Source organism: Podarcis filfolensis (assembly GCF_964270895.1).
Source record: "Podarcis filfolensis genome assembly, chromosome: 1".
Taxonomy (NCBI): Eukaryota; Metazoa; Chordata; class Lepidosauria; order Squamata; family Lacertidae; genus Podarcis; species Podarcis filfolensis.
Genome location: NC_139604.1, coordinates 107925491 through 107940312, shown reverse-complemented (window position 1 = coordinate 107940312; position 14822 = coordinate 107925491). Strand labels below are relative to the sequence as shown.

General features: G+C 43.1%; 1 protein-coding gene across 26 annotated transcripts in view; it reads right to left on the bottom strand.

Annotated features, from left to right (window-relative positions):
- The window catches only part of NRXN3 (neurexin 3), a 1197396-nt gene that overhangs the window by 732262 nt on the left and 450312 nt on the right, over window positions 1-14822 (bottom strand). The window lies entirely within an intron of this gene.

The window sequence follows — 14822 nt, the reverse complement described above, 5'->3', positions numbered from 1 at the left end:
TAACTGCCCTGTGTGGGAGAGCCATCTTACCTGATTCAGGAGCATCTTTCCACTGCAAAATGATGGCTGCATTTCATGCTGCTTAGGTTCCTGATATAAAATGAGCATCGGTGGAACAGATTAGAATCCTACTGCATTGCTTGCCTACTGCAGGGTCCAAAAGCAAGAGACAGCTTTGGAATTAGAGATCCATAAGCAGCAGAGAAATAACTTACCTTTCAACCTATTAGTAGGAAACCTGTTTTGACAAAAACCATTGGCAGAAGGATACCCAACATATATCCAAAAGTGACTATGCTTTTCTTTCTCTTTTTGTTAACCAGGGTGGATGTGTTTTAGCTGAGTGATATGTTCCCCCCCCCCCCAACATTTGAATTCACACCAGCAGCTTTGGCACTGCCAGAAACATTGCTGCTTTCAATTTTAAAATGAAAACACTGGTGCTATGCAACACAAGAGCGAAATTAATTCAGAGCCGCACAGACTGTATTGCATAGCTGAAGGAATGTTCTAACCACCTGTTTATGAGCAAAACTCAGTCATAAAACCAGCTGTGAGCAACAAACAGCAATGACAAACAACAATTTCTCAATCCTTTTGAAATGCATAATGGCATCTAAATCACACAGCATCACAGGAGTACTCTGCAAGGATAAGACGATTGTAATTGACATAGCTACCCATATGCCCTTCTCCACTATGTGGTGTGTTGTTGAGCTATAAAACTGGTTGTGTTTAAGAGAAACAGAGCTTTTAAATCCCAAGGTGAGAGTGGAGACGACCACAGATAGATTTCTTACCCTTACGGCGCCTAGATTGCCTCTCCGGAGAATGCAAGGTAGGATTTATAACCTCAGACAAGCAGTATCCACCGCCATACACTGAAATAACACTGTCAAAACATTTCACATTCATACTGGAGGATGGGGTTCAGACTGGGAGGAAGGTGGAGCAAAGTACAGATGAACAAGGAAAAAGTGTTTAGGTGCTTAGAGGTGAAGGCAGTTAAACCATCCAATGTATACTGTCAGCAACCTACCCGGATAGAAACCAACTTACCTGCACATCCTGAAGACCCATATTAAGGAGAGGGCAGTGGGTTTCACATGGGAGAGGGAAGGACATGCTTTGGTGGTGAAGCACATGTTCTGCATGCAAAAGGACCCTAGTCTAATTCCTTGTATCTCCTGGTGGGTCTGAAAAAGACTCACTGCCTGAAACCCCAGTTAGCTGCTGCCAGTCAGTGTTGACAATACTGAACAAGACAGATCAATGGTTTGACTCAGTATAAGGCAGCTTCTTACATTCCCATGATAGCTTGAATTGTACCACCCAGTGAAAGCACAATATGAAGACAAAACAAGTGTGAGAAAGAAATGAAATGGAAATATAGCTTTAAAAAAGAGAAGCATTTGAAGTGTTAGGGCAAAGCATGAAACATGTACTGAAACCCCTAATAGTTATAGGCCTTGTATAAGCCCAATTTGGACATTCAGCATTAAACATCTATAGCACATATCCTGCAGCTACATAGAAAGAAGTTGGGGAGCTTAAATAGTTCTTCTGCCAAATTTCCAATTACTCAAGAACCATGTTTAGTCATAGTGCACTGGTGAATGGGAAGGCAGGCTTTTAAGGGGTAGACATGGAGGTAAGCCAAGGTATTTACTATATTTTTTTGGGGGGGCAGCTCAGTTTCTCCCAACTAGGGTTGCCATGTTTTGAAGAACAAAAAACAGGATGCTATGATGAATCTTATTTTAAATACCCCTACTATATGTAGGCTATTGAAGCTGTGATATATGGCTGAGGGGGGCAGGAGAAGAGAAGAGGAAACCAAGTCTTCAGCCACCAGTTATGTCTATGACTCATCCAGAAAGTATAGCCAGAGACATTTTGGCAAATTTTAAAATTCCACCTGGACAGAAATTTTACCCCTCAAAAAGAGGATGTGTCCTGGAAAAAAAAGGACACATGGAACCTATAAAAATGTGGGGAAGCTTGGTATTTGTTGAATCCAAACCTGGTTTAAAGCAGGGGTAGCCAATGTGGTACCCTTCAGATGTGGTTGGACCAGAATTTCCACCAGCTACACAGCAACATGTGGAGGGCACCACGTTGATGAGCCCTGGTTTAAAAGGGTCTGTCTGTGTTAGCAGATCTCAAAGAGTTCCATATGACCATCATAAACTTCATCTTGCCATTTTGATCCCAAAACCGTATATAGTTCACAGGGACAATTAATTTTATCAGCAGAGGTACCAGTGGATACTATGTACCAAAAATAGTGCCGATTAATACTGTATGTAGACACAATGCGCAATGTTCACATCTTTCTTGGGAACCTGGAACATCAGCCAAACAAAGTGACAACTGTGAAGGCAACAAAGCATAGCTCACAACCTTTCCAAGCTGTGTGTTGCCCTATGTCCTAGATTGGAACGGGATAATTCGATTCCATTTGAATTTTAATGCAAACCTATCTAATTTGCACTTCCTCAAACAATATGTAAACCAAAACACAGCTGTTTTTCAAAATGTGCTCTAATCTGAATTTTGCGCTGCAGTTATCTCACGAAAAATGTTGGCAAAAAGGGATAGTATACATAAGGGAAAAGTATACATAAATGCATATATTAATGAAAATAACACACGGAAGTACATTATATTGAAAGGGCTTTTAAAAAAGTATAGATCAGGCAAAACTGCATACAGTGGTACCTCTGGTTGAGAACGGGATCCGTTCTGGAGCCCCGTTCGCAACCTAAAGGAACACAACCCACATCTGCACACACGCGGGTCACGATTTGTCGCTTCTGCACATGTGCGTGATGTCATTTTGCGCATCTGCTCATGCGTGAGTGGCGAAACCCAGAAGTAACCCTTTACGGTATTTTCGGGTCACCACGGGACGCAACCTGAAAAGACATAACCTGAACCGAACATAACAAGAGGTATGACTGTACAAAAATGCATATTTTAAGAGAAATGCACCTCAAAATGTTTATGATTTTTCAAAAGGACTTTAAAAATCCACAAACCAATGCAGGAATGTGCCAAACTGAATTTAAGATTGAAAAAATGACAGACAGAAACCAAAATAAACAGATTTGTTCATCCATAGTTCTAGATAAGATGTATTCAGTATGAAGCCCATAGCCTACACCATAAACAATACTACTCTAGACTCGTTTCTCAGAAAATCTATTCCTGCCACCTTTAAAAATAAATGGTTGTATCCAATGGAGTTGTCTTATTAGTGCAATGCAACAAGACTTGTGCACATCTACCCACATACTGAGGAGATTTCACCCCTCCCATATCCAAGAATCTCCTGATGTCTCTGCTGATTCTCCAGAGAGGAGGGGCGGTGTTCTGCTCTCTACTTTTTCTACTCCAGCACCACATCAAAGAGTCAGTCAGTCAGTCAGAGAGAGACTGAGTGTTAGAGATCGTGTGTATAGATAAGGTTGCTGCTAAGAGCAGCTGCAGACACTCAGTGCAGTTTAGCATTCATTTATGCTTAGACCTATTTAGCTCTGTATATAGTTGTGTATTATAGTTGTAGTTATAGAATAAAGAAGATATTCTACAGAGCTGCTCTCCGAGTCGTTTATATGCTCTGCTAGACTCTGCTATACTCTGCTGTGCGACGACTGTCTTCTTGTGGGAGTGAATCCGGTGCTCACAACTCTAAGCTGTGAGTCCACAGCACTTTGACCTGTTCCTGTGCAGAAGGTGGTCTCTGGAAGTGCTACCCAGCTCGCCTAGCCTAGTCGGGGCTGAAGCGGATGAGTCCAGTTGGTGACACTGGCTCAAGGGTGATGCTGACACATACCTCTGGGCACCCCCTCCCAAGAAAAAAAATCTGTTCTGATGGGTAGAGGGGGAAATCCTAGAACAGAATGGGGGATATGGAGGCATGCAGGGAGACAAAATGTCGTTGTGCAGGTGAAAGTCCTTGCCCTAATGGAACAGCTTCACTGGATAAATAGGTAAGTCAACACCTTTAAAGACAGTCAGCAAATACAGTTTAGACACTCAGCCACGCTTCTCTTTCCCTAGAAATATCAAAAGCTGCTTCCAAAGAGAGTCAGCAGTACTAGCATACCATGGAAAACTCAGTTTTACATGCTGGACATTTAATAAACAAAACAAAAGCTGACACTCTAGAGAGCCATCTTTCCCAGAAGAGATTGGACACTCCCTGACCCAATGTGCCTTCAAACTAACAAGTTACATAATATGACAAGCCATCAATCCATGCAAATGTGCAGCAGCATTTATCATGCCACACATGAATGATGTATTATTATCCAAAGCACTTCAGGGAGGCAATGCATAAAGGGAAAACAAGCACGGAGAAACCCGGGAAACTCCAGACCACTATCTAATACACTCCCTTGGGCCTTACAGACACAGTCAAGCAAAAGGTAGACAAACATGGCAATTGCGATTTCCAGCAGATCATGTTGCAAGTATCGGAGGAGAGAAAAGTGAGACAAAAAGTCACTCTATGGAACAGTTTAGGTCCATGGCTCACTATAGCACATCTGCCACATGGAAGCAACTTTGTTACCCCACATCATAGCTATATTTATGCAGAGTGTGGACACTAAACTCTTTGTGTGAAATGACTCACCATACAGATTGGATCAAAACACCACAAATATCCCCCCTTCCTTCCTTTCTTTCAACTCAGTAGTCAGTATCTCCAATGGGACTTCCTACCAAGTAAGTATGCCTCAGCCTCCTAAAGCCTTACATACTTTTTAATGCCACAATAACAGCAGATTATATTCACTGATTATGTCATATGTGTTCTGGAGCAGTAGATAACATCTCAACATTTTTCAGTGAAAGCAATCAATTCTTTCAGAAGAAGAGAGATGCAGACCACCAACTGTCTGGTCTCCACGCCCCATTCTATTTGAACAGAAAGATGGGTATACCAGCATATACTGTAGGACATGATCATGGAGTCAGATATTGGTGACAGCTAGGATGCAGAATCTGCAGTCCTCCAGCTATGGTTAGACTCAAAATCCTATCAGCCCCAACCATCATGGCCAATGGTTAGAAGGTGGTAGGAGTTAGCAACAACTGCAGGCACAGCAAGATTCTATATTTTGTATCCCTTCGTTGGTAGACAAATATCATAATATACTGAATGGCAAAACTTGGTTCCCAGTGGATACTGCTAGGAACAGACAAAATATGGGCATTATTATTTAATATGTATATTACAGATGTTTCAAAATATACTAATTATACATAATGTCAGATTAAAGAAGCAAGACTGTGAAAAAGGTGCTCTCTAATTTGAGAAATTTACTTGGTAATAATATGTGATGCTTAATACTCCTGCCGATTAACAACTTGGGCCAGGTGAGGGGGACAGGCAACAGAGGATTATGGTTTCTCTCTTTAGAAAACCTCAACCTTAACAAAAATCCTAATATCTGAGCAGGATTGATAAGCATAACCAAGTGCAAGAAGAGTTGGCTACAAGCTTCACCTGTCCCTATAACTATGGCCATTATCAGAATATCCCTAGACAAACAAACAAACAAATGTATCTTGTTGAGAGCCCTAAAGCAGCTAAAGCGTGGAAGAATTGTGTACTCATCTGGAGGCATTTTGGAAATTTTTACCAAAGCTAATCACCTGTCAGCTGGAGGTGCCTGAAGAGGCAATGAAAACCAGCTTGCCTCTTCAGCCAGGTGGTCAGCTGCACTAAAAACTTTCAAAAGATATGCACTTTCCCCTGCCCCTGTCAGGGATTGTGACCATTCTCTGTAAACCAAGGCCAAATAATTTAGAGCTTAAGAAAATAAAACAGAAAAGATTAAAACTTTAAAACTTTAAATAAATAAATAAACAGCAACAATAAAGGTTCTGTTGTTTTTTAACTTGGGAACTTTAAAAAGTGGGGTGCAAGGCGACAGTCAGCAAACCAGAAACACAATCCAAATGCTCACAGATGGGAAATTGCAAGTATGTGGAAAAGCAAGACGCAAGGTGGCATTTAAAAACTGACAGTCCTTACAGTGAGAGCAATAAGTTAGACCCAAAGGCCAAAACAAGTGAAGGGGACAGGTGTCAAAACACACATTATTTTGACCTTTGTATTCAACACAAAACTCTTCTAATAATTAAAAAGAGTGATCTCTTGTCACCTTCTCTTTGTGTAATGCATTAACTCTTTATTTTTGCTCATTTCAGCAGTGGACATGCTGTCACCGACATAAAGCCACTGTTTCAAGCAGCTTCACGGTAGCCTAAAAGGGATGGAGCAGGGCAGGGATAGACTGAAGACTAAATGACTTGTACAGGTTCTACAGAATTCTTACAGCTACAAAACACAAACTGTATCAGAAAGAAAGGGAAACTGTCAAAGCAACAAGTGATTCAGATAGCTCAGCGCTCAGCAAACTCAAGCCTGCACTGGGCACTGGCTAGCTTGATGCAGAAATCTGTACACACAACATAGGATTGCTTAGCTGATTTCAGTGATGGAGCCCAATCACCATGGGCGGAAAAGAAAATCAGCTACCATTTCCACCCCCTTTGTCAACAGTGGCGAAGGCAGTAAGTAAAGGGAGGTTTTTTCTTAGCTGTGGAGGTCTGGCTATGGAACTACCACCTCCTCAAGAAGATTTGTCCAGCACCAATGCCATTAAAAAAAAAATAGAAGCCAGGAAAGACCCTTGCTATTTACTCAGAGTTTAAAAACTTTCCCCGGGTTCCTCTACACTCTCTCTCTCTCTCTCTCTCTCTCTCTCTCTCTCTCTCACACACACACACACACAGTATTCTTATGTACTACATTTTTTTATTTTTTAAAAAGGGATTTACTGTATTTTTCGCTCTATAAGACGCACCAGACCACAAGACGCACCTAGTTTTTGGAGGAGGAAAACAAGAAAAAATTATTCTTAATCTCAGAAGCCAGAACAGCAAGAGGGATCACTGCGCAGTGAAAGCAGCAATCCCTCTTGCTGTTCTGGCTTCTGGGATAGCTGCGCAGCCTGCATTCGCTCCATAAGACGCACACACATTTCCCCTTACTTTTTAGGAGGGAAAAAGTGAGTCTTATAGAGCAAAAAATACGGTATTTTGGTTTTAAACATTGTCCTTGGGCAGCTTTGAATTTATTTCATGAGGAAAAGTGGAGGTATGCTTCATTGGTTCCCTGTACATTTCCGAGCACAATTCAAAGTGTTGGTGCTGACCTTTAAAGCCCTAAATGGCCTCGGTCCTGTATACCTGAAGGAGCGTCTCCACCCCCATCGTTCAGCCCAGACACTGAGGTCCAGCCTCGAGGGCCTTCTGGTGGTTCCCTCACTGCGAGAAGCCAAGTTACAGGGAACCAGGCAGAGGGCCTTCTCAGTGGCGCCTGCCCCGTGGAACACCCTCCCATCAGATGTCAAGGCAATAAACAACTATTTTAACTTTCAAAAGACAACTGAAGGCAGCCCTGTTTAGGGAAGTTTTTAATGTCTGATGCTGTATTGTTTTTAATATTCAGTTGGAAGCCACCCAGAGTGGCTGGGGAAACCCAGCCAGATGGGCGGGGTATAAATAATAAAATATTATATTATTATTATTATTATTAAAAGGATCATTGATACTCCAATTAATTATGGGCTCTACGGCGCCTTGTGTGTACTCTTTTGGATCAGGGCTTGTGCAAGATGTGGGCTGGGATTTGGCTGAATCAAGATTGTGAATATCCAGCTAAATGGATGGTTGGTACATTGAGCTCTGGCACAACAGATCACCTGTGGTGGAAAGGGGGTGTTGATTCTAGTTATTCTCCCCCCACATTCCCCAGTGACTGACGATCACTGCCAAAACTGAGAGCACCAACCTTCTGCTTGGCACAAAGACTTTCTGTACTGGGACATGCATTTTGCCTCCATGTATGCATGAGAATTTCTTGAGCAGGGCCAGAATTCATCCCTACCAAGTTATGCCACTGAAATTGGCTGTCTATCCAGCATATAAGAAATCCAATTTCCAAGATTTCAAATCCCATTTCTGGCACAGGAGGGGCTTCCATTTAATTTGTGTATGTAAATGCAACTGTTTCTCAGCTGGATGAAAGGCTGGTTTGTGCTATGGGTAACGTACACAGATGCAGAAAAATTGCTGGTATTATAAACCTTTGATACCAAGCCGCTCAGTGCCCCCCCTTCTTTCTGCATTATTTACTGCAATTCCACGGGACATAAAATCAGCCATTTAGAAATCAAGCACTGTTATTTGCACTGCCATGAAATACTGAGAAACAATGGGCTCTTTCCAGACAATCAGTTTATGGAGCAATAAATGCATGGTTGTTACTAGTTCGTTGAAACATATCCAGATTTCTCCAGTCAAGGAAGCATTTCTGTTGGGGGCATGTGCCTTTTCTAAGGACCCAAATGGCAATATTTTTGGGCAGGGAAAAAATAGATTTCTCCACAAGCTACTGGGCCCATAAGTGCCATGCTTGCTGAACGTGGCTGTATACGTGTCAAGGGCATTTCATGTATAATTGCCAGTCATACCGCAAGAGACAAACAGCTCCCCAATGCTGTGCTATTTTGTGAGCTTTTATTTTTCTAAATTATCTTATTTTTAACATGCTCTGCAGGTGTGCAGTCTCCCACTGTGCCCCCACAGTGCTGGAGCACTCAGAGATTAAAATAGCAGAAAGGCGTCCCTCATCTACCACCCTCCTACATTGCCCTGACATTTAGGGAATTTTAAAGAAGGTGGGCTTTCCACTCTGAAAACTTGGGAGGAGGGGAGTTTGTGTGGTTCATGAACAAGCCACGCAACATTTCCCTTCTCACAATGCCCACGTGTTTTTCCATTTTCTTGAAAGTGGGGTTGTTGTTTTTAGAAGCTGCAGTGATTCCAAATTCTATTTTCTTTTCAGGTGGTTCTTTAAAGCCTGCATGCTGCTCCTCTCCAACAGTATCATTAAAGATGTATCATTAGAGATGTAGCAAGGCATCCATGGGAGGGAAGCAGTATTAGTGGTTTTATGAAATTTAATTACAGCTGTGGATCATCTAATCAGGCATTTTGATCCTTTAGGAGGGGCGGCAACACTACAGGTGCCTGTAATGAAATTATATTGGCCCCTTTAGCTTGCAAAGACCCTTCCGGAGGAGGCAATCACCATAACAGAAAGGGAGGTAGGGACAGAAGTACTTAACCCTTCCCCTCCGCAACCGCTTTACCGCCCAGCGCCTCCCCTCTTTAGCTGCTTTCACTCCCATCAATTTCCTAAATCCATGTTCACTGCACAAATATCTGGCTAGAACCCCTCAGGGATAGGGAAGGAAGTTCTTTGAGAAAAGAGGCCAGTGGGGAAGGATTAATTATTCATTTCCCCAGTGCAAATTACCCCCTTCCAAGGGTCCTCTGTAAGGGAGAAGGGGCTGCCAGGGCTTTTTCACACACAGCTGAAGAACAACATGGTCACGGATTTTTCACGGTTTGGGGGCCATTCCGGACCACAGCAACACTGACTGCCATGCCCAATCCTCCTTTAAGATTAACAAGATACCCACATCCCACCTATAATGGCTCTGAGGAGGAATCTAAGCTTTGGCAGCAGCTAGACACCATCTTTTTTTTGGCTGGTGCTTCTCCCTTGGCCCTTGGCCCAACCAGATGTGGCACGCCATTTCCCTCTCATCATTTAATATAGCACTTCAAGATAAATGTTTGGCAGAATACCTAAGTGAGATATAAATACGCTTTTTTAAAAAGGGAGATTTAATTTCTAAGCTCCATTAGCAAGTGTTTAGCACATTCCCTGAATCAAGAAGGCATGTGGGGTGGGAGGGGAGACGAGAGAAGGGCTCCACACAGAAGTCTGCATGTGCAAGCTCTCTATGAAAATGTCTGGGTCCAATGGACACTGATAATCCCAACCTATCATACCAAACCGCTTAGCAGCGGCACAGGTAGTAAAACTGGAGCTGAGGAACAATCCCCTGACCCCCTACACCACCGCTGCTTACCTCAGCAGTTGCACAGGTAGGACCCATCAGGTACTCCCACTGCTGTACCTGTGGGACTCCCACCTGCCCTGTCTAAGCTCTATCCAAGCAAGCAGCAGCGGTGAAGATACCGAGTAGGGCAGCTCTGCCATGCTTACTTATTTATTTAAATAATTTGTATGCCGCTTAACGGCCATAGTCTCTAAGAGGTTAACAAAGATAAAACACAACCAATAGACATCGGTTAAAACTATAAAAGTGAGCATCAATAGAAATGCCCCACTTTTGGCAGCTTTGCACAGCTAGGGAAGTCTCAAGCTGGGCTTGAGGGAGTTGGCATTTGGTGGGTGGTGGCGGTCAGTCTGGAGTTGTCTCTGGGTCCAATTTTAAACCAAGATGGGAAAGAATTTGGAGGCTCAACATGGAGGTGGACACTATGAGCTCCTGAAGCTTGTAACCAAACCCATGGCCAGCAAACTTCAATGACATTGCTAAGGAGAATCCATAATACGTACATCTTTCCACTGTAGTGAGAGCAAATTATTTTTCTTGACCCCATTAGGCAATACTCCTTTTCAGTTGCAAACCTAATAATGTTCTCTACTGCAGTCTCTGTTTTGGGAAATGCATGTTGCATAATGAGTTGGGGGTTTTTAATGCTACATTTTCTGGTGTACAAATTAAATTGCATCAGTTTGTTTTCATTATTTTCTCCCCCCTTGGCAGTCAGTTTTAGACATTCCCTGCAAGCTCATACCAGTGTTCACTTTTAAGAGATGGAAACACACTAGCCCCAGTTCTTCAATGATACTGCAACAGTGGCAGTGGTGGACTTGGGACAGGACTTTGGGAATGTGCCGCAGCTCTGTGGCAGAGCATCTGTGGTGCGTGTAGGAGATTCCAGGTTCAATCCCAAGCATCCCCAGGTAGGGCTGAAAATATGTCTGATATCCTTGGCAGCAGCTGTCAACCACAGCGAACAATACTAAGCTAGGTAGGCCAATGGTCTGACTAGATGCATGGCCCTATGTTCCTACATCCCTAAATTCAGGGTCTCACTCAGCAGAAGGGCTAGGTTACTGCATTTTGAAGTGAATTGATACATTTTAACATTAAAATATGTTTTCCCCATAAACCATTCAACCTAATGCCTTCCTAAACAAGCATGAGACGTGCATTTTGGTGCATGAAGCTAGGGTGGGGATAGACATACAATACCAAGAGGAACAGAGAGAGATTATCCAATGCTGTGTGTCTGGCAGAGTATAAAGGTTGTGCAATGAAGAAATACAGCACAACAGCTCTGCTAAGGAAGCCTGTTGTATAACAGATGATCCTTGTTGTGCAGCTGATTGTTCTTGTGTAAACTGTTGCACAACAACCTTTGATAATGTATTTGTGTATTCCCTTGCACAGCAAAGTATGCCACTAAGTCACTTTAAGTTACCACTACATTGGATACAGCCCTTACTAACAAAGGATTTTAAAAGAACATGTTCTGAAATGGTAAGGCACTAGTGCAGGAGAGGAGTAGACTTGTTTGAGTTCCAAAAGAATGTAAAAATATTTTAAAAATCTTGTTAAAGGGCAAATTAAGCATTTATGCACTAGAGAAAATAACTGCTCAGACGGAAGAGCACTAGAAATTTAAAAGCACATATACAATTTACCAAAAGGTTAAAAGTGCATCATTTGTTGGATAGGGAGGTGTACCTTTTGGCACTGACATCCCTGGGAGTGCAACCTAGATCGGATATATTTGTATCCCCCCCCCACTGCTAAAAAGTTGTAAGTGCACCAACCATATCTAGAAAAAGACAAAAATAATGTCTCTACAAGCCTGGCCTCTCTCCTGTTCTGTCTTCCTCCAGTATTTACCCTCTGCTACACTGAAACCTAGTTATTGTATTACAGATATTTTTGCCATCTCATGACCTTCTCTAATCTCCCTACACATACACACACCAAAGAAAATCACCATGTGCAGGATAACCGTTAAAGGTAAAGGGACCCCTGACCATTAGGTCCAGTCGTGACCAACTCTGGGGTTGCGGCGCTCATCTCGCTTTATTAGCCGAGGGAGCCAGCATACAGCTTCTGGAACATGTGGCCAGCATGACTAAGCCGCTTCTGGCGAACCAAAGCAGCGCACGGAAACACAGTTTACCTTCCCGCTGGAGTGGTACCAGTTTATCTACTTGCACTTTGTACTTTCGAACTGCTAGGTTGGCAGGAGCAGGGACTGAGCAACGGGAGCTCACCTTGTCGTGGGGATTCGAACTGCCAACCTTCTGATCGACAAGCCCTAGGCTCTGTGGTTTAACCCACAGTGCCACCCGTATCCCTAGGATAACCGTTACTCATTAAGTATTCCTTTTTTATTATTTCTTGAGTTGTCTAGGGGAAAGGAAGAAATGCTGTGTTTCAAATTCTGCATATAACCTTCAGGCTCTTTCATCAGCTTGGGTGGGGTTGGGGAAATCACACCATTTCTCAAAGGAACATAGGAAGCTGCCTTATATGAGTCAGCCATTGGTCCCCACTGGGTGGGGTGGCTAACACCCCAGAGGACAGGATCACACTTCAAAACGACCTTGACAGATTAGAGAACTGGGCCAAAACAAACAAGATGAATTTTAACAGGGAGAAATGTAAAGTATTGCACTTGGGCAAAAAAAATGAGAGGCACAAATACAAGATGGGAGACACCTGGCTTGAGAGCAGTACATGTGAAAAGGATCTAGGAGTCTTGGTTGACCACAAACTTGACATGAGCCAAAGTGTGCCGCGGCAGCTAAAAAAGCCAATGCAATTCTGGGCTGCATCAATAGGAGTATAGCATCTAGATCAAGGGAAGTAATAGTGCCACTGTATTCTGCTCTGGTCAGACCTCACCTGGAGTACTGTGTCCAGTTCTGGGCACCACAGTTCAAGAAGGACACTGACAAACTGGAACGTGTCCAGAGGAGGGCAACCAAAATGGTCAAAGGCCTGGAAACGATGCCTTATGAGGAACTGCTAAGGGAGCTGGGCATGTTTAGCCTGGAGAAGAGGAGGTTAAGGGGTGATATGATAGCCATGTTCAAATATATAAAAGGATGTCACATAGAGGAGGGAGAAAGGTTGTTTTCTGCTGCTCCAGAGAAGTGGACACAGAGCAATGGATCGAAACTACAAGAAAGAAGATTCCACCTAAACATTAGAAAGAACTTCCTGACAGTAAGAGCTGTTCGACAGTGGAATTTGCTGTGTGGTGGAGTCTCCTTCTTTGGAGGTCTTTAAGCAGAGGCTTGACAACCGTATGTCAGGAGTGCTCTGATGGTGTTTCCTGCTTGGCAGGGGGTTGGACTCGATGGCCCTTGTGGTCTCTTCAAACTCTATGATTCTATGATTCCACCTAGCTCAGCATCTCTCCAGAGTTTCAGACAGGGAATCATTCCTAGCCAAACCTGAGATGCCAGGGATTGAACCTGGGGCCTTCTGCACAGAAGGCAGATGCTCTACCCCCTGAGCCAACAGCCCTTTCTCTTGAGAATGCTGCTCCTTCCCCTGCTTACCATCAGCATAGTGGAGATGCTTGCTCTTCTCCATCACATGCCAGGCTTGCGAAGGAGCTTCTGGAGTCTGTCAATGCCAACTACAAAACCAAGGTGAGCTACTATGTGCTCCAACATCATCCTACTTAGTAGGCTTTACCCAAGCAGTAGAAAAATGACTACCTTTCACCCACAGCTGTCTCTGCTGGCCTCCAGTACATACTTTTCATTCCTACCAATAAAGGGGTACAGGAAGGAGAACACTTGTTATAGTATGAAGCCGCAGGGTAATTCTGTTTCAGTACTTTTAAAAGATGCCTGCTTTTATTAGTTTGCTCTTCTGCTTTTGACCTTACACCGTTCTTTTTACCATTGGTGCTTCAATTACGGAATTTTATATGATTAAAAAAAAAAAAAACCCTGTAAACTGCTTTAAAAAAAGTGTGGGTGACAGACTTCCACTCCTTTCCTCCCCTCTGCAGCCCTCTGTGCCTTCCCAAATCTGCTCCAGAGGTTCCTCCAACCCTCTGGGGCATGTTCAGGGGCACATGGAGGAGCTGCAAGGGGGGAAAGGAAAGGAAGGTTCTGTTGCATTAGAGGAAGTATGTTCTGGCCTGTCCCAACATCCTATAGAAATATACAGTGGTACCTCGGGTTAAGAACTTAATTCATTCTGGAGGTTTGTTCTTAACCTGAAACTGTTCTTAACCTGAGGTACCACTTTAGCTAAATGGGGCCTCCAGCTGCTGCCACACCACTACTGCGCAATTTCTGTTCTCATCCTAAAGCAAAGTTCTTAACCCGAGGTACTATTTCTGGATTAGCAGTGTCTGTAACCTGAAGCGTCTGTAACCTGAGGTACCACTGTAAATACTATGAGCATAATAAAAGCCCCTATAAGAACCGCAGCTCCCATAATACTCTGTGATCTGGTTGACACAGCCATACCTAAGTGGAAATGCACAAGTGTACAGGTTCCCAGAGAGGAAATGGTGGTAGTGACCCCCTTCCCTTAGATTTTTTTTTAAAAAGGATGCGAAATATTCTGGTTGTATGCCTTTGCTGTTTATGGAATCACAGAGAGCAGAACTAGGCAAATCACTCATTCTTTGTAGGCTTCTTCTCATGCTACTTTAAGAACACAGCAGTAAGCCTCTCAGCAATAGGTCTCATGTCTAAACAACTTTGCATAGCTTTATTGTTCAAAGTTTACAACTGAAGAATTTTTCTAGGAAATGGCTTCTGTGCATTTTCTCTTGAATAGATTTTTACATGTTTTCTA